The sequence below is a fragment of the Narcine bancroftii genome, chromosome 10, assembly GCF_036971445.1.
Source record: "Narcine bancroftii isolate sNarBan1 chromosome 10, sNarBan1.hap1, whole genome shotgun sequence".
NCBI lineage: Eukaryota > Metazoa > Chordata > Chondrichthyes > Torpediniformes > Narcinidae > Narcine > Narcine bancroftii.
This window is the reverse complement of record NC_091478.1, coordinates 91,753,023-91,774,133: the sequence shown is the minus strand read 5'-3', so window position 1 is coordinate 91,774,133 and position 21,111 is coordinate 91,753,023. Positions and strand designations below refer to the sequence as shown.

Genomic DNA, 21,111 nt, shown 5'->3' with positions numbered 1-21,111 from the left:
GAAGTGGGAGGTGAGAACAAGGGGAATTTAGCCCCTGTTGTATCTAGGGTCAGAGAGGGGCAGGACAAATGTGTGGGAAATCGAGGAGATGTGAATTTTCTGAATTATCTCTCCATTTAGATTATACTCTATTCCTTCTGCCAAAGTGCATGACCATGCACTCCCTACACTGCATTCCATCTTTCCATTTCTTTGCTCATTTTCCCAACCTATCCAAGTCTCTCTGGAGACTCCCTTCTTCCTCAACACTATCCATCCCTCCACATCTCTTTGTATCAATTAACATTGACTTCTTTGATTTCTGTTAGAAGGCTCCTCCTCTCTCTCTCTCTCTCCCTCTCTCTCTCTCCCTCTCTCTCTCGCTCCCTCCAGCTGCCCACCCCTTGCTCATACCTTGATAAAGGGCTGAGGTGTGAAATGTTGGTTATATATCTTTGCTTCCAATGTACACTACATGACCTGCTGAGTTTCCACCAGCAATTTTGTGTATTAATTTTGCTGAGTTCTTGCTCTCCCCCTGCATTTGATTTTTCTCATTCATATGGGTTTTGAAATGTACTTAGACAAAGGTTAGAAAATGTCATCAGAACCTTTTGCTTATAAGAGTCACTTATGTAAGGAACTGATTGCATATCACCACTTAAGCAACAGGGTGAACTGTCATTTTGATAGCCACAGCAGCTGCTGCTTGTATGAATTAAGCACAACACTGCACTCTTTACAAGTTGATGCCAGGTAATTCCTCCAAATGACCATTTGTTGAGGATGTTCCACCTTTGTTAATCACCTATCTTAAATGCTTCTGATTGCTAGCAGGACAACAGAGTCATTTGCAAATTTCAAATCAACTCAGCAACACACCATTGATGCCTTGGTATTATGGTAAGAACTTGGTAAATGTGTTATTTAAACTCCTGTGTGGAGTTTCCATATTTTCTGTGACAGTGGGTGTTTCCTTTGACTGCTCTTGTTTCCTCCAAATAGTTTCCTTTCATCTGTGTCATTATAAGATGATCTTGATGAATAGGATAGCAGACTTGAAGGTGCTCCCAGTGGGGTCTCATCAAAGATTTATAAAGATTTATAAATTTATAATCCCAACAAAACTCCTTTTTCCTCCCACCTGATGCTGACACTATTATTTCACCTAAATCTCTAATGCAAGTATGCTACCCAACAAATGCATGATTAATTCAGGTCACAACATTTTGTCTGGTACCTTATTAAATATCTTTTTAAATGTCCTAATATTCACTGCTTTACCATTATCCATACTGTTAGCTATTGCCACAAAACAAGATTTTCTCTTTACAAAATCGTATTGGCTCAATTTAATCTTTTACAAAATCCTTAATGATGGATTCCCAACATTTTGTCAAAAGCCAGTGTTAATAATTGTTGAAGTCTTCCACCTCTTCTTTTGTTTTAAAGAATTTTCTATTGCCTTCTGAGATTTCCACTCTCAAAGTTGCTGGGTGCAACATCACATATCTGAAGTTCTTTTCACGGAGTTGCCTCTTGACCTCGTCAAACTCTCTCCTCTTTTGGATTACCCCATTACTGAAATCCTGAAAAAAACCTAGTCTCTGTATTGTCCCACTTTATTGGAGAATGGGCATTTCGTGAATGTCCAAATGCAACTCTCAAGATTGTCTCTCTGTCTTTGAAGCTTAGAAGCCTTACCAGAATGGGTCAAGGGCTGATTTCACCCATTCTCCTCGGTCCAAGCATTTGGTGAACACGTTCAATGTGGACACGATTGCCCAGTTCATCGGTGTGAAGGACCTGAGGAATCCAAGTCTCGAAAAATTTCACAGCATCTCTGCATTCTACACCTTCTCTCAGGCCAACTATTCTCACATTGTTTCTCTGACTGAAGTTTTCCATGTGATCAATTTTATCTAAAAGAAGTTACTTGTCTATTGCATGGGAGCATAGTTTTAAGGTGCTTGGGAGTAAGTACAAGGAGAATGTAAAAGATCAGATTTTCACACAGAGTAGTGGGTGCATGGAATGTGCAGCCAGAAATAGTAGTGGAGGCATGTACAAAAGGATCTTTTAAGAGACTATTAAGATAGTACATGCAATTGAGAAAAATGGAGAGTTGTGCAGTAGGAAATTTCTGTGCAGTTGTTAGAATAAGTTATTAGGATGGACCAACATCGAAGGGTCTGGACTGGGCCATAGTTTTCTATGTTCCATGCTCTGTTGAATCTCAGAGCAAAGATTTTGTCCTCAACTATTGTTCACTATATGGATTCTTTGCCTCCACCTATAAGACATTGCCTGCTTCTGCTCCCATCTAAGCCCCTCTTTATCACTTTCTCTTGCAAATTTCTAATGTTTGCCTGGCAACTCTTCCATCCACTGAACACAAATACCAGCTCACAGAAAACTCTGCTGCCTTTTAATCATTTAATAGCCAGACTCTGCTCTTACCTTACTCTAGTCCTCACTGACTTACATTAGGTGGTGCCATATACTCAAATTAAAAGTTGACATCATTATATTTAAATTTCTTTTTCTTTCTTCTTTGGCTTGGCTTCGCGGACGAAGATTTATGGAGGGGTATGTCCACGTCTGCTGCAGGCTCGTTGGTGACTGAGAAGTCTGATGTGGGACAGGCAGGCACGGTTGCAGCGGTTGCAAGGGAAAATTGGTTGGTTGGGGTTGGGTGTTGGGTTTTTCCTCCTTTGTCTTTTGTCTGTGAGGTGGGCTCTGCGGTCTTCTTCAAAGGAGGTTGCTGCCCGCCGAACTGTGTGGCGCCAAGATGCACGGTTGGAGGCGATATCAGCCCACTGGCGGTGGTCAATGGGACAGGCACCAAGAGATTTCTTTAAGCAGTCCTTGTACCTCTTCTTTGGTGCACCTGTGTCTTGGTGGCCATGGAGAGCTCGCCATATAACACGATCTTGGGAAGGCGATGGTCCTCCATTCTGGAGATGTGACCCACCCAGCGCAGTTGGGTCTTCAGCAGCATGGATTTGATGCTTCCGGACTCTGCCAGCTCAAGTACTTCGATGTTGGTGATGAAGTCATTCCAATGAATGTTGAGGATGGAGCGGAGACAGCGCTGATGGAAGCGTTCTAGGAGCCGTAGGTGATGCCGGTAGAGGACCCATGATTCAGAGCCGAACAGGAGCGTGGGTATGACAACGGCTCTGTACTCGCTGATCTTTGTGTGTTTCTTCAGGTGGTTGTTTTTCCAGACTCTTTTGTGTAGTCTTCCAAAAGTGCTATTTGCCTTGGCGAGTCTGTTGTCTATCTCTTTGTCGATCCTTGCATCAGATGAAATGGTGCAGTCGAGGTAGGTAAACTGGTTGACCGTTTTGAGTTCTGTGTGCCCGATGGAGATGTGGGGGGGGGGGGCTGGTGGTCATGGTGGGGAGCTGGCTGATGGAGGACCTTAGTTTTCTTCAGGCTGACTTCTAGGCCAAACATTTTGGCAGTTTCTGCAAAACAGGACGTCAAGCGCTGAAGAGCTGGCTCTGAATGGGCAACTAAAGCAGCATCGTCTGCAAAGAGTAGTTCACGGACAAGTTGCTCTTGTTTCTTGGTGTGAGCTTGCAGGCACCTCAGATTGATATTTAAATAATTGCAAACTTAATCCCTCTTATCTGCTGCAAGAAGTGCACCTTTAATACCTTGATAGCCATCTTAATTTACCCACAGGTGGTCAAGTTTTCAACCACTTAATACTCATGGTTGGAATTTCCCAGCAATTTTTTTCTGTATCTCTTACAATAACCTTCACTGGCAAGCATTTAACCATTTTTTCCAACAGGCTTAGCATTATAAAAGTTGTGGTCACTCAGAAATTCTGCTTCATTAAACTTATTGTTGCTTAAAAATGCTAACTTTGCATTTTCACCTTGGATAAGAATATATTCAATATTTTAAATAGATAAATTGTTGTCCTTGTCCTTCTAAAGATAAAACTCCCTCAAGAAATTAACCATGCCAAAACTATGTAAATCCCTTCTGTTCATTCATTTCAGTGGACGAGCAAAATCCAGTGCAATAGTTCTTGTAAATAATGATATTATTTAATAGGGTAAAATATAGAATGTAATGATCACTTAAGATTTTAAAGATGAGGATGTGGCGGCTCACTCTCTCATGGCGAACCGGCCCCGCCTGTAACGCCCCGTGGCGGGGCAGCCATGGGAAGATGGCGCTGTCAGGGTTTTCTTCCTGCCTCAAGCCTCCTGCCCAGCGCGCGCCCGAGGCAGCGATTATGGAGTCACAATCCACGAGGTGACTGAGCTCATGCTGCCCTTATAAGGGCGCGCACTAACTTTGAATAAAATCAGTCATTAACGACTTTCAATGTGGTGGTTTGAGTCTTTCTTGGCTGTGTCCAACACTACAAGGATTTGATTAATTCCCATCAGGAAATGTGATTGTGTCATGGCCAAATAAGATGATTTATTACATATGCAAAATAATTTTTCTAGCATTGTAGGAAGACATCAATCATGCATTCCTGTTAGACATCTGGATAATTAGCTGCTGTACATGAAACATACCATCAATTTAATCACACCTTCTTCAACAAATTAACCGCAGTAACTCTGATTCCTTGCCCGACCTTCCCCCATTAATCTGCTGCCCACCCAATGTTGCAGCCCCTCCCATTTCCTACTGTTGCTGATATGTCTAGCCCATCCCCATAAACCTTCATGCCTGCTTTTGTCCCTGATATTCCTTTTAAAACATTGTTTTAACTGAACTGATATCTAACCTAAGTCTGGCCTTGGGAGGGGACGACGAGAGGCAAATTTTTAAATTTAAATTGATTATAACTGTGCCCTTGGAGCTCAGTCTGATTGAATGTTGGTGTTATGATTCACAACTCAAGTGGTTGTTGTCCCATTGCAACCGACCCTTTGAAGCGGTACGGTTAGCTTCGTGGTTTGATCAATACTATTATAATGCCAGCGACCCGGGTTCAAATCCGGCACTGTCTGTAAGAAGTTGGCACATTCTCCCCACATCTACATGGGTTTCCTTCAGATGTTCCAGTTTCCTCCCACCTCCAAAAATGTGCAGGGTGTGTACATTGGGGTCTATGGGCGGCACCGGGTAGTGGGCTGGAAGGACCTGTTGCCGCGCTGTATGTATATATAAAAAAAATTGAGGGCACTTCTTAGAGTGCACTGAGATTTCTTGTAAGATAAGATAAGGAGTCATGGTATAGTATTAATTTTTAATGTCAATTTTTAATAATTTTCGAACGTCAAAAATTTAGAGGCATTTACAAATGGTAAAGTTGAGGGTGTGACTTTGCTACTTATCAAAGGCTTCCTGGCAAGTCCTGACAGCAGGTTTTATTCACCCTCATGGGTTTGCCACCAGTCAGAGCCCATGGTAGTTTGGGCTAGGCAAATTAGCCTTCTGAATCCAGAAAAATGATTGTCAAGGAATGAATAAAAAATGCTGAGTGTGTATCCACCATTCAGAAATATGGACCTACATGCCAGAATGTTGGCAGTAAAATAATCTTCTTAATCAAAATGGCGCTTCTATAGTACTTCGCCTGTGTGTTAGTCAATAAGTTAAGAAGGAGAGAATGTTAAAAGATATTTTTTAAAAAGCTGATGTTGGACATGTGAAATTAAAGTGCCAGAAACACTTAACGGAGCAGAGTTCATGTTTGACATGTGAGACTCTTGATCAGAATTGGGAAAGAGAAAACAGGTTAATTTTCAGTTGCAGAGGTGCTACAAGAAATACCCCTGAAGAGATATATGGCAATTGAAACCAGATTATGGATCTTTGTCTGTATTATGTTTTGCAAAAAGCTGGTCTGTGGAACATACATGAATAGAGAGAGGGAAACTAAGCCAAAATGACAGACAAGGGACTGGCAAAAAGGTCTAACTTCTTATACACAAAGAAAGAAGGAGCAAGTTGCCTGAAATGAGAAAACTCAATATTTAGTTTGGAAGATTGCAAGGTGCCCAGAAGGAAGAGGAGGTCTTGATTCCCAATCTTGCATTGGGCCTTATTGTACAAACAAAATGGAAACAATGTCCCCTCCTCTCTGACAATCAATACAAGCGTATCTCAAAGATGCTCTATCCACTCTACACTCATTAATGTGTGGTGAGGCACAATTCAAGTGCCATCTACAAATATGCCAATGACACCACAGTCGTCAGCAGAATCACAGACATGAGGAAGTGTACAGGAGGGAGATAGATCAGCTGGTTGAGTGGTGTCACAACAACAACCTTCCCGATGTTAGTAAAGCTTAGGAACTGATTGTGGGCTTTAGGAAGGGGATATCAGGAGAACACAAACCAGTCCTCATCAAGGGGTCAAAAGTGGAAAGGGTTCGTTCATTCAGGTGCCTTGCCATTCGATGTGGGAAATCATGTCTCTCCATCCATCACGGTCTCTGACTTTCCGAATTGTATTTGTTGCTCCTCTGTTTCTAACCATGATGTTAATCCATCTATCATTTTCATTCTCTGTCTGTCTCTGCTTCTTTTTCCTTCCACTTTCTAGTTGTAACTAAATCCTTCCAGCTTTCTAGTTGTAACTAAATGTTCTAATGTATCTCTTCGCATAATGTGTCCAAAGAATTTTGATTGATGTTTTCTGATTCCATTAAGTAATGTACATTTTGTTTTCATTCTTTGTAGATTGTAGAACAACTTTGTTTGTTATCTTGCCCATATATGCTATGCATAGCATTCTTCTGAGAAACCACATCTCTGCTGCATTCTTTTTTCCATTGCATTTGTGATAGTCCAAGACTCACAACCATGCATCAATGTAGGAAGATTGTAGCAGCTGAGAGTTCTAAGGCAGATGTCAATTGCTATTTTCTTTTTCATTAAGATATTTCTCGTTTCTATAAATGCTGTTCTTGCTTTTATGTCTATTTCTCATTTGCCATCAGATGTTCCCCATGATCCAAAGTTCTTGAAGTTGTGAACTTGTTTCAGGATTTCATTTCCCAATACGATCCTACAATTTGGAATATCAGGTTTCTTTGATATCACCATTACATCAGTTTTCTTTTTGTTGAAAGTTAGGCCAATTCTTTCACTCTGTGTTGATTACTAATTTCTGTAAATTTACTTCACTGTTTGCTATCAGTACTGTATCATCTCCATAGCGGTGGATGTTGATATTGTGTCCTATACTTATTTCAGGTAAGTGTATTGTTCTCATGATGTTTTCACTGTGCAGGGAGAACAGATCTCGTGATAGAACACAGCCCTCTATAACACCTCATTTTATTGGCTGGTATTCACCAATCTCATTGTCTATCCATATGGCTGTACGTGATTGCCAGTAGAGATTCCTAATTATTCTTAGATCTTTTCCATCAATATTAATAATCCCGGGCAGACTGGTTATAAAACTTGCTGAATTATGATTTTCCCAATCTGTATGTCTCCGGATTAAGGACTTTTTAACGAACCACTCCTGGATTGTTAAAATTGGCATTCACCTCTCCTCTACCCTTATGCTTAGTACTGGCTCCCCATAAGGGTGTTTATTGAGCTCCATGCTCTATTCCCTCTATACTCATGACTGTGCCTCCATGTATTCATCATCAAGTTGGCGGATGACACACTGTGATTGGACTTTTTTCAAGAGGAGGCGAGACGGCCTACAAGGATGAAGTCCAAAGACTTACAGCGTGTTGTTGAGAAAACAATATCGTATTGAACTGCTCAAAAACAAAACAACTTATAATAGACTTCAGGAGGAACAGTACAGTTCCAGACCCATTATACACCAATGGGGACTGTGTGGAAAGGGTCACTGATTTCAGGTTTCTGGGTACGGATTTTGCTGAAGATCTCTCCTGGACTACCAATACCATCACAGTCGTTAAAAAGGCACAATGACTCCATGTCCTGAGGATTTTTAGAAAAATCAAACTACATAAATTACAGGTGTCCTTCTATCTTTCCTCCATCGAGAGTGTGCTGGCCCACTGCGTTCCTATATGGTTTTCCAGCTGCCCGGCAGCAGACAAGAGAGACCTTCAAAGGATCATCAATATGGCCCAGAAGGTTATCGGCTGTGCACTGCCCTCTTTGGAGGATTGATTCAGCTCTCGCTACCTGAGTAGAGCAGCCAACATCCTGAAAGACCCTTATCACCCTGGTCATCATCTGTTTGATCTGCTGCCCTCTTGTGGACATTTTAGGTCCATTAAATCATAGACAAACAGACTTACAAAAATTGTTTTTACCCCAGAGCCATACATGAACTGAATACCGCCAAACATTGAATATTATATTGTTTTATTGTGTTGTTTTTATCTTATTTGTTTGATATATGTGGGCACCATCAGGATGTGTACTCCAATTTCATTGTACTTGTGCAATGACAATTAAAGGTTATCTTATCTTATCTTAATATCTTTTAAGCATTTTCATGATGACTTAGTGTTTCACTGTGTCAAGGCTTTTGTGTAGTTGATACACTATCAATAATACCAAAAGGCTGGAGTTGCTGGATGACAGACTTTTAATACCATAAGACTTGGACATGCTCCTGTTCTGGCCAGATCCCAGGACTCGTACTGAGGGAGGGACTTGGCTTAACTGCCTTTATTAGGGGATTCTAGGATTCTAGGGAGTGGAGTCACCGAGGGAAGGCAGGCCAGCTATACATATGAACCAAACATATAATCAATGCCATTATCCAAGTAACTGTATACAGTGGTGTATCACCACAGCAGTCAATAAAACAGAGTATAGGTCTTGTTAAACTTCTATTGACCTTTCAATAATACTCCTGAGAACATAAATGGCATTTGATGGTCCCTTGCCTTCAACAAAGCCGCATTGTTCTTCACTGAGTTTTTGTGAGGTGGATTATTAAACTAATTGTTCTGTGTTGTCCACAGAAATGGTTAACCACTTCAAATTCCTGGGTGTCAACATCCTGGAACCTCGATGTTGATGCAATCATGAAGAAGGCTCACCAGTGGCTATACTTCTTAACAAGTTTGAGAAGATTCAGTATGTCACCAAGGACTATTTTGACAGATGTTCCATGGAGAGCATTCTTACTGGTTACATCACTGTCTGGTGTGGAGGTGCCAATGCACAGGACGGGAAAAGACTGCAGAGAGTTGTGAAATTGGCCAACACCATCATGGGCATCAATCTTTATCGAGGAGATGCCTCAAGGACCTTCACCACTTACGCCATGCCCTTTTCTCACAGCTACCATCATGAAGGAGGTACAGAAGCCTGAAGGCGAACATCCAGCAGTACAAAAACAGCTTCTTCCCCTCTGCCATCAGATTTTCGATTGGCCAAAGAACCACAGACCCTATCTCACTTTCTCTTCGTTTAAAAATTTTTAAAAAATGCACCAATGATGGCTGCTGCAAAATAACGAATTTTGTGACATGTCCATGATAATAAATTTTGATTCTTCTCCAAATATATAAAGCCATAAACAGATAAGTCTAAGTGTTGCATCAATGGTGGAAGGGAAGAGGGGCTGTGAATTCTATGGCTGAATATTAAGTATGGACCCAGTGCTGCATTAGAAGAATGTTACTGAGCTTCTTCTCAAATCTATCACTTCCACTGCATCAGTGTGCAAGATAGGGATGCTTTCTGAGTCAAAACACAGAAATGTTGGAGGAACTCAGCAGGTTTTGGAGGTAAAGATATATAACTAACATTTTGGGCCTGAGCCCTTCTTTTAAGCTTTCCTAATCTGTTATTTCTCTTACAGCTATGCCAAAATTCTAGATCTGACATAATATTTCTGAGCTCAAAATAAAGTCTACTCCACAGCAACATGAACATTTTGCCTTTGTCATAAAGAAATGTTGCCACATTGCTTAACTACAGTGATACTAAGTTTATGTCTTTAAAACTATGTGTTCTATACGATTGTTACACATTCTGCATAGCCTTCCATTCAAATCCTCTTGTTTTTTTTCAATCGATGTAGGAGTACAGTTCTTTGAGTAGCTTTTGCCAACATTCTTCAGGCATTTTAGGATCAGAAATCATTTGAATTTTGCCCTTCTATTTCAGAGAAACACCTCAAGCATAACATTTGCCAATTGGTTTCTACTCCCTCTGCGCCTTCTGCTCACCTTTGTCTGTGGAGGAATGTTGATTTTCTGTTCCCTTCCCCTTTAAATATGAAAACTCAGTAATTTTAAAAGTCTCTTGATTAGAAAAACAATTCCAAGCAGCATATTCAAATTAAATGACCTTGCAAATGAAAAGAAATCATTGCTTTGTGCACATTATTTGCACAGTACAATGTAGGCTGACATAAGATGTCAGCAAGAAACCTAATCACTGTTGACACAGATATTTGGAAAGTAAATCATTCTCCAAAATACTTCTTTGGAAACAAATTGAACAATTAATTGCATTACCATTGTATTAACAAAGCAAGTTTCTCTCACTACCCTAAAAGTGCTGGAAACTCTGCTGAGTTTCTCCAACACTTTCGCGTATTGCACTACAATCACAGCATCTGCAGACTTTCCTGGTTTTCTTTAGATCTCACTGTCTTATTTATATTAACGAGCCAAATGTCCTTTCTGAAAATGAAACAAAGTAGAAAAAAATAAGGGCTGCTCGCCTCTCTGTCAGAGGCCAAGAATACATACACTTCAAAAGCAAGAGCAAGAATGCTGATGCAGTCAGCTCATACCCATGTGACCTGATGAATGCTGTCTATTCATTACAGTGATTATAGTAGTCATTGCAAACTACTTTCAATGCTGTTATGCTCCAACAAGGGGCTTAGCGACACAAAGCCAGTCTGAGCCTCTTAAAGGTGCAGTGAACTGGAACAGATGCAACTGGAGTATCAGTAACTAACTCGATATCAGTCCCTCTTAACATGGCAATCTACATGACTCTCATACCACATATTTCATTTCAGCATTTGCTGCCGTTACAAACAGATGCTCTGTGGACGGTGTGGAATGCTTTTGCAAGTAATGCGATGTTAATAAGACAGGAAGAGCTCTTCCATCTCCTCAGATTCCAACATGGTTGCATGCCCAAAACTTTAAGGTATAAACTGTACTTCACACTTCGATGTTGGAAAAATTACCTATAATATTTACCATTTTAGAATTATATTTTTGATTGGCAAGTAACTGTTTGGTGGGAGCAAGTCACTTGGGTGCATACCATATATGTTGTTGTACAGGATAACTTTGTTTCTGATGACCACAGAACTTGGACCTAAAATGTTGGTTTTGAATGATACCCTTTGAATAAGATGCACCCATGCACCCCCCCCCCCCCACCAAATCTGGCACTTACCACTGACCAGTGGATACTGTTAAAAGCAAATCACAACATTTTAATAACAAATGATCATTTAAAGGTTTAAATTTTATTTGGATATTTTCAAATAAACCCCTGTGACTCCTGTAACAGGCCGTTTAAAGCCTGCGCAGAGCCGACAGCAGTTGACCGGGCAGATGCACCCCGCGGAGGAGCGCTGAAACTTTGCAAATAAATAACGGGGCATTTTTAAGATTGCATTGGAGCTGGCAGGAGAATGGTGGTAGTGTTGCAACTTTGTCGTCAAGATAAAAATTCTAGACTCTTTGTATTGGATGTCCCTGATTTTAATGTGAACATTTTAAGTTTTGTCTACCTTCCTATACAATGGTATATATAGTATGTACATTGTTCAATATGTATGACAACAAGCTCATTATTACATTAAAGTAATTTACTCACTTCTTCTGGGCAAATTGACTCTCTGCCTTATATGCTAGAGTTCACATTTATTCAAGATTCCTTTATTGTCATGTAATAAAGACAGTGCAATATAACATGGAATTTACTTTCATCTGCCATAAGGCAGACAGTTACGCTATCAGCCTGAAGCACCTCTTAGAGTCAGAAAAAGAGAAGCAAAAGTCCCCTCAGAGCCAGCAAGCATCTCCAGTGCTGCTGCAGCACCTCCAACCACACAGAGTCCAATCCAAACCATCAGCAGCCCAAGCTCCAGATCTGAACCTCCGACACAATCAGGAAACCTTTAACGACTTTGGCACCCCCTCGAACATTTGTGTCCATTCATCTATTGCTAATTCCTGCCTAATCACATTGAAATTGACTTTGCCCTAAGTTGGAATTATGACTTGAGGACTAGGGTTATCCATCTTGAAGCTAATAGAATTGTGACCACTAGGCCTGAAATGTTTCCCCACCAATACCCTAGTGACCTGACCAGCTTCATTCCCCAGCCTAAGTCCAATATTGCCCCTTCCCAGTCGACCAATCCACGTATTGCTGTAGAAAGTTCTTCTGGATACACTTTACAAAGTGCACTTTGGTAGTACCAGACAATATTGGGGAAGTTGAAACCACTTACCACAAAAGTTTTGCTATTTTTATAGACATTAGCAATTTCTCTGCACACATTTGATTCATTAGCTCCTGGTGACTAGGGACCCATCAAGATGACGATCTTCAACCTGGAAATTAGAAGATAGCCTGAGAATACAGCAATGGTACATAGAAATGAATAAATGTATTCCATTGGAAAAAATAACATATAATTGAAGAAATAACATCACAGTATTCGAACAAATTTGGGAACCGTACATGGAACATAACAGAGAAGTCCTACCGCGGACCTCCACCGCCTAAAATGACAGAAGGAGAAGAAGACGAAATGAATTGACCCAGTATGTAAAAGTAGAAGACACAATTTTCTTGTTTATTTTCATTGTGTGATGAAATTGTTTAATGGGTTTAATGTATCAAATATGTTGAATGTTGAGTGAGTCGGGAGGGGGGTTGAAGGAGGGAGGGAAGGGAGGGGGGAAAAAGGGGAGAAAATGACACTGTGTATATTCAAGAGGGAAATGTTTGTGTGTATTTTGGTCAGTATTGTTCATAGTGTGAAAAATGTAAAAATTTTTTTAAAAGGATGACTATTCCTCTTCCGTTCCTGATTTCCACCCACACGATTGTTCTCTTGCAATGCCCTCTCTGAGACTACATTTTTGACTAATGTTTCAATACTTCACCCTCACCCACCTCCCCCCTTCCCCACTACACCCTTCACATTGTTGCTATCATGCTTGTAATCCCAGAACATTGAGCTGCCATTCCTGGTCCTTCCCTTCATGTTATATAACTTCTCGTTGCAGTGGCTATCCTGGAGACACCACTCCCCCAGACTGCAACCGTTGTCTGATAATCCCTCTCTATGTAGCAAATCATCCTCCACCCCTCTCATTCAGACGTCCCCGTGTTCCCTCAATGATCTCAAACTGTGCCTATCTCTGCAACTTAGATTCAGGCTAACTTGATTTCCTTTGTAGTAGAGTTAATAAAGGAAAATCTTTTCATAATATCAGTCCCAACAGAAGTGTACTTTTGAACCCATATTTTTGCCATTCAGCCTATAGCATGTTCACCACTAGAAAGATGAATAATTATGGTGCGATCTGTAATTGAGAACTTTTATGGCATTACTGTTTAAAAAAAACTTATCCAAACTACATTTACAAATAATTCACACAATACATTCATGGTTACAAGTAAATAGTGATGTCTTGAAGACACTTTGTTAGCTTTAATTTCAAGCATTCTGACAGCTTCACAGATTTTGTGGAAATGTGAAACGGAATCATTTGGCTGCACTATTAAAATAAAATCTTTCCTAGATTAGTCAATTGATTTATCTCGTCTGTATTCTTTCTAATATTTTTCGTGAAAGCTTAGACCTCAAGCCTCCAGGTGAAGCACCTTCTAAAAGATTCTATCAGCAAGGGGTAGACTGGACCTTCTTAATATCAATAATATACAAGCAGAATTTGCAAACAAGCCTCTAAAACCAAGTGATTAACAAAAAAAAATAGAAAATGGAAATTTGAAATAGTACTAAGGTTGGGAATGTTCAACAGGTCAAGCAGCATATGTGGAAAGAGAAACATATTTTATCAGTCAATACAACCTGCTGGGCCAAAGGGCCTGCACTGTGCTATTATGTTGCATGTAACATTTCAGGTCAATGTCCCTTTGTCTTAAAAATGAAAAAAATTACATTAAGTTGCAAAAGGGTAAGCGGTGGATAAAATAAAAATATCTGTGAGACCAAGGTTGCCTTTTTAAGAGAAAGGAATGAATGCTGTTTAATCATAGATAAAATAGCTGAACAGCATAGAGGATGGCATATTGGAGGCACCAGTACATACTATCCTGTCATCAGAGCAGATGTGACGGAGTTAGAGAAAATGGATAATTGGAATGGAGTGCTTACAGCAGGGGTTCCCAACCTTTTTGTTCCTCTACCCCATGGGCATTATTATAGGTTGCCATGTACTCCTAAAAATTAAGAATAAAAAAACATGACATTGGGCAATCTGACTTAGATTACAACACAATGTATTGTACAATAGTGGTTATTCTCTCAGACTCAATGTACCCCCTGAAAAGTCCAAATGTACCACTGGGGGTACATGTACCCCAGGTTGGGAACCCCTGGCTTACATGAAGCAAGGTGGTATTTATGGAGCTAACACACTGTTTCCTGAAGGTATTCCATTCCCCCTGTTTCTCCATCCCATTTGTTTCTGCTCTGGTGTTGAGACTTTCCATAGCAGTGTTATTACAATGTCTTTATTCTACCCCATCCAAAACAAAGATTGAGATCCACATCCTCATTTGAAGGGTTATCAACCATAATTCCTGCCGCTTTCAACCACCTTATACAGCTCCACAACCCTCCTCCCTCCACCCACCTTTCACCATTCTACAAATTCCTAATACCTCTCTCTTTATATGGCAGCTGCAGATGTCACATGTAACCTTTTATTTCTTCCTTTCCCACCATCCAGGACTATTCATGAACCCAAACAATCCTTCTAGACAAAGCAATTCACTTGAACCTCCTCCAATTTAGTGTATCATATTTGGTACTCACAATGTTGTCTTCTCTCTAACAGAGAAACAAATGCAGATTGCGTGACCACATTCATTCTGCAGTGTTATCTGGGCTTACAATCAGTCACCTGACACTTTTATTCTCCTTCCTGCTCTCATTCTGATCTGCTACAGTACCCCAATGACCGACATTTCCAGTTGAGACTACGCATCAGGAATGATGTTTGTCTCAGCCTGAAATATCGATCATCCCTCTGTTCCACATTCTTTATTGGTTGTGAACAACAGGGTACTTCTGTAAAATTGGAGAGCTAGAACATCTAAACAAAGCTGCATATTGTCACCATTGTAACACAACAGTGGATCACTGAGAAACCTGTTAGTGTACAATAGAAGTCAGAGTCAGGGCAACGACAAATGTGGTTTAATTCAAGTTGTACCAGGTGCTGTCAACAACGTTAAACTATGTGCAATGCAGAGCCACATCGTGGAAGTGAACAGGGGACTCTCACCAGCAGAGACACCTATTGGAAAAAAGAGGAAGCATTAGATTTTATTTGCATCTTAGGTTTGCCTCATGTCCATCAGCCTTTCTTTGGTCTTGGCCCCCTTAGGACTCTGCACAAAGTTTATAGGTCCCCACCTACTCTGTGATGCAGTCAAGTTTAGTGGATTTCTTCTGTACTTCTCTCCTACTGTAGACATAAAAAATATTTTAGGATTTCAATTTGTGGCTCCTCCTTAAATGAGCTGTGACATCCAGGGATGACGGGGGGGGGGGGGGGGGGGGGGCGGGCATATGACTCTCATTGAGAATGGCTGCTAGACTCTGCCCAAGTAGCCCTGGGTACCCTTCATCACCAATTTGGCATCCTCCATCCTTTTAAACAGAAATGTGAGCTCTTTCTGAACATGTAGTGTCTGCATCGGTCAAGATTCATTCAGTCTGCCATTTTTATTCAATCAAACATGGATTGGTTCCCCACAGAAATTGTTTCTCTCTTCAGTCAGAAACCTAGATGTAAGTACAGAGCTTCTCTACACTGAGAAATAAGCAGCCATCAAAAATATAATTGAGCAGGTTGCCAGTGCTGGCTTTGAAATGAGAAGGAAACAGATGACTACATATTTAGGGACGGTGACATTTCTGCTTTAACTATTATGATGAGAATACTAATTGTAAAAGATTTATTCTTTACATCTGTGGCCTGATCTGAAATGGTTACATTAATAAACCCTGCTTACGTCAATTCTGGCACATTCAATCGCAACCATGACAACAAAACTACCTCTTTCTCTTATCTGTTGATATTAAACAATGTCGTAATGGGTTGAGTCAGTGTTCAACTAGAAGGTAATTTCCTTTGCACAGACTGTAAAAGATGTGCTTTTGCGAAGCAGTGTAGGAGGTTAAAACTAGCAGACCTGATAGTAAATGCATGTCCTTTTAGCCTAATCAGTCGAGGAAAGATAAAGGCTTCCATTTTTATTCATTTGTCTTTCATTACAATTTCTGAATACCCCACAGAACTTTGCATCAAATGATATATATTCTCAGCTGAATATATGACTTTTGGCAACCAATTTGTGGACAGCAAACTTCTGTGAAAAGTACTGTCTGTTGACCGGATAAACTTGACAAATATTGGCCAAAACATTACGGACAACAGCCCTGCTCTTCTTTAAAATATTACAGTGGGTTGTTTTATCTCCTTTCAAGAATGCAGATCGAACTCTGGTTCAATGTCTCACCTGAAAGATGGCACTTCCAATAGCACTGCATGCATAGCTCAGTCTAGACTTTGTAAGTCTCTGGAATGGAACTCGTAACTGGGACCTATCAATTTAAAATCAAAGCGACTGCCAACTAAGCCAGGCTGACATTATCACCGATGTGAATTACTATATGAATCTCCATAAGTCAGTAATATGGTCACAGGAAGTACTATTGGCAATAATTTGTGGGACATTATCAAAAACTAGAAATTGTAAGGACTGCAAAATAAGGCCAGATATTAATAATAACTCAGCTATTAAGCATGATATCATTTTGGCTTCAATAAGATGGATGAAAATCTGGCAGCAGAGAATGGTTTTGGATCACAGGTGAGTTTTTACTCAAAGTATCCAATTATTTTCTGTAGGGAACTCCCGTGGAAACTGTTTCTTTAAGGCTTTACTCATTTATGATTCCTAGCATCAATAATACGCTGCAAGCTGCTGAAGTCATGTAGATTTAAAAAAAAACAAAAATGGCAATGATATTTTACATGGAAATTTCCCTCAATTCAAACATTTTGGGTTTCACCCTATTGTGCATTTGCAAAAGTTATGTCCAATAGGCATATCAAGTAAGCATTTTATGCTTATAAGATCACTTCTAATTTTACCCATGCATTTATCTTTACGAATATAGCTTGCAAAGAGCAGATATTGAAAGAGGGTTATTGACCAAATAAACTTATCAGTGCCATGTTCAGCTGATTCAATTTTATAAAAATACAGTGGCAATAAATGATTTTTGAATATGCAACCACTATTTATATGATTCAGACTCTCTTGGAAAATCAGAAAACTGTGATTCGAGAAAATAGTTTTGAAAACTTTTACATTTCATAATTTCTCTTTTTCAAGCCCTATTGTATCTAATCACCTTTTCAACCTTCTTTGCATGATGCTATTTTTCCATAAATGGTATAGAGAGGGTATTCAGAGTTTTTAAGATCTGTTCACTGATGGATACTTCACATCATTTGAGCAGCTTTCTGCTACATTTAGCCTGCCCAAACCTCAATGTTTTAAATATTTGCAAATCCAGCATTTTCTTGAATCACAGTTTTCTGATTTTCTAAGAGTCTGAATCATATTTTGTAGATGAGTTTTTTTTTAGTTTAATGCCTTCTTGTATCGGTTTAATATCTATTATTTATGAGAAATTGTTATGTTTAAAACAGACTTCACTAGTTAAAATTAAAAATGCTTGGGAAAAGGATTTAAATTTAGCTATATCGGATGTGGATTTGGACACAATTCTTAAATTGGTTAATTGCTTTCTGTGGGTGCCCGTCATTGTTTATTACAATTTAAGGTGATACATAGAGCACATATGTCCAAGGTTAAATTGTCTCACTTTTACTCTGATGCAAGTCCCTGTTGTGACAGGTGTAAGAGCGGAGAAACATCATTAATTCATCTGTTCTGGACTTACCCTAGTCCAGAAAAATACTGGAGAGAGGTTTTTCACACTTTGTCTACAATTTATAATGTCGATTTGGTTGAGAATCCTGATTCTTCTTTGTCTCTGGTGAGACGTGTGATTTTACTTAAATAGAAGGATGCTACCCCACCTACTCATGATCAATGATTGCATGACGTCATGTCTTGTTTGAATATGGAAAAGATTCATTATTCATTATTCAATTAATAATTCAGATGTAAGATTTCAGATGGGGGTCATCAATAACTCACTTTCTTACTTTATAATTTCAATTTCAATGTAATTGAATTGTCTGACATGTCTTTTCCATGTTCTTTTTGGGTTTTTTTTCTCCCTTTATTTTTCTTTTAACGCTAATCATATATAGCATCTGACAATAGTGTCAGAGAGGGGTACCGAGTTAGTTTTCCTTTTTTCTTATTAGTTTTTTTTAAGAAGCACTATCTGGACTATGAATTATGGATATGTTTTACAATTTACGTTTGTTTTAGATATACTGATTGTTTTATGAATTATTTGCAACTATTCATAAGATCATTGTATTATTATAAGCCCTTTATTAAAATCAATAAAAATATTTTAAAAAGAAAGAAAAAGCTTGAAGTCTATTGGAGCAAGGCGAGACATTGGAATTTTTACAATTTCCAAGTCTAAATACAAACGCAGAGGCACTAAAGGACGATTACATCACTGATTATGTGAAACACCTAAAGCAAATGTGCACAGATCTGAAGGAAAGATTTAATGCCCTGTTAAACCTCAATATCTCATCTAGAATATTAGATTCATTTGAGGAAGAACCCTCTGATATTGACGCAGAAGTTCAAAAGTGGTTGTTTGATCTTCAGAGTGAAATAATTGCATGCAGTAAGTTCAAGCAATTTAAAAAAGATTTGGGGGTGAAGAGGGATCAGATAAATAGATTTCCAAAACTTTGGGAAAAGCCGAAAATACTTTTCATTGCCTTTCCCTCAACATACTGAGTTGAATGCGGATTCAGCAGGGTAGCTGCCTTGACAAAATCCAGGAACAGACTTGATATCACAACAAGAGGTGAACCTTCACAATCACAATGCAATTTGGAATCTGACATCAAAAAATTGCAAAGTACATGGAAATTAATAAGTGTTTTCCATTGGAAAAAATCACATATAATTTAAAAGACAAAGTTACATTGTTTGAAAAAATCTGGGAACCATATATGGAACATAACAGAAAGAGCAGGCCTCAGACCACCACCACCTAAAATGATAAGAAGATAAACACGATCAGATTTAATGTGAATAAGTAGATGATGCGTCTTTTTAGTTTGTATTCCTTTTGTATAAAGATATTGTTTTATTGTATTTTATATGTCCAATATTTACTGTTTTTGGAGGGGGGTGGGAAGGGGGGAAGGGAGGGATGGGGGGGGGGGAAAAAAGAGAAAATGTCACTGTGAATATTTAAAAGATGCATCTGTAAATATATTGGTTGATATGGTTCATAGTGCGATAAATAAAGAATTACAAAATAAAACTTGCATAGAAGCCTTGCACAGAGACCATCGAGCTCAAGGATTTCACTAAAATTTTCATTTTGTCAGAATTATTTTTTAAAGTTCTTTTTAATGTTTTCACCCTCTTTGAGTTTATGCTTAAGGTTCCCCAATGACACATCGTGTACAGACACTGAGCTCGAACATTTAAAAAAAAATTGTAATATGCATGTTAATTTTTTTCTTCTTTCCTACATGTTCAATAAGAATAACTTCCTATTTGTCTGTTCTGGAATCACAAGCTGCATTTGTTACGTTCAGAGTAAAAGCCTTGTTTTCTTTTCACCTCTCGTAACATAAATATTTTTTAATGTAGTCAGTAGGCAGGGGTACAGTGCTAATATTTTAGGTGCCAGAGCCACCCCATGAGGTGCCGGAGCTGCCCCCTGAGGTTCAGGAGCGGAGCTCCAATGAGCTCTGGCAGCACTGCACCCTGTCAGTAGGAGAGAAGTACAACTGAACTTGACTGTTTCACAGGGTAGAAGGCTCATAAACTTTGAGTAGAGTTCTAAGGGGGCCATAGCCAAAAACGAAAGGTTGAGAATGGCTGATCTAGAGCACCTACTATTGACCAAGGGGCCTAATTCAAACATGGCTAAGCCATTAAGCAGCCTTGTCAACATTGTAAAATTTACCTCAAACATTTATGGACTTGTAAATTGGGACTATTGTCCCACAGACTAGTCATGCAATGGCTTGACATAGTGGTACTCATAGAATCATAGAATGTGGCAGGCTCATCCATCACAATACAGTTGGGGAGCACTCTGGTATAAAAACTTAAGGGAATACCTTTAGTCTTATGACATGAGGTCAAACATGGGCAAGGAAATCTCCTCCTGACTAATATCCACTACCCTCCCTCATTGTGGAGGAGCAGAAGAATCAGTGCTCCTCCTTAATATACAACATTTGGAAGAAATACTGCAGGGAATACGGGTACAGTATTATTAACAATAATGCTGAATATTTCAGATACTCCAATGTAAATTTAAAATGTAAAATTCTGTCATTTGATATTTGAAAAGCCTTGTTTTGAAAAAGGTCTTGTAAAGGTTTCCAAGCAATGGTTATAGCCAAGTGTTACTGCCAGATTTCTATGTATTTGCTCCTCGTTCCCAATCTGTGCTGTCAGTTTCTCTCATACCAGTTCCAGAAAGAATAATAAATAGATGTGTGAAACTGTCTGCTCTTTTTCCTTTTTAATTAGTTCAATCTAATTGGAGACATGCCTGACTGCGGGCTGTTTTCCCATACTTTTGAGGTAAATTTTTGATTGATCATGTCTAGATCTTGTCTGACTTTAGGTCAAACACAAAAGTTGTACTTAAATTTCATATTTAACTTGCTTTGGAAAGGAAGCATTGGTCTCCTGTCAACTAATAGGAGTACTAAACAACTATTTTAATTCTTTTCATCAGGTTTATACTCAGTGTAGCGACTACTATCCATAAAAAATCCGCTCGGAGGCTAAGTGG

General features: G+C 39.3%; 1 long non-coding RNA gene across 3 annotated transcripts in view; it reads right to left on the bottom strand.

The window, feature by feature from the left end:
* Window positions 1-21,111, bottom strand: part of LOC138744945 (uncharacterized) — an 87,326-nt gene that overhangs the window by 34,482 nt on the left and 31,733 nt on the right. For all 3 annotated transcript variants that reach the window (XR_011345888.1, XR_011345887.1, XR_011345886.1), the window contains exon 3: window positions 12,358-12,460. This is a non-coding gene — a long non-coding RNA (uncharacterized lncRNA). The remainder of the gene's footprint in view (window positions 1-12,357; window positions 12,461-21,111) is intronic.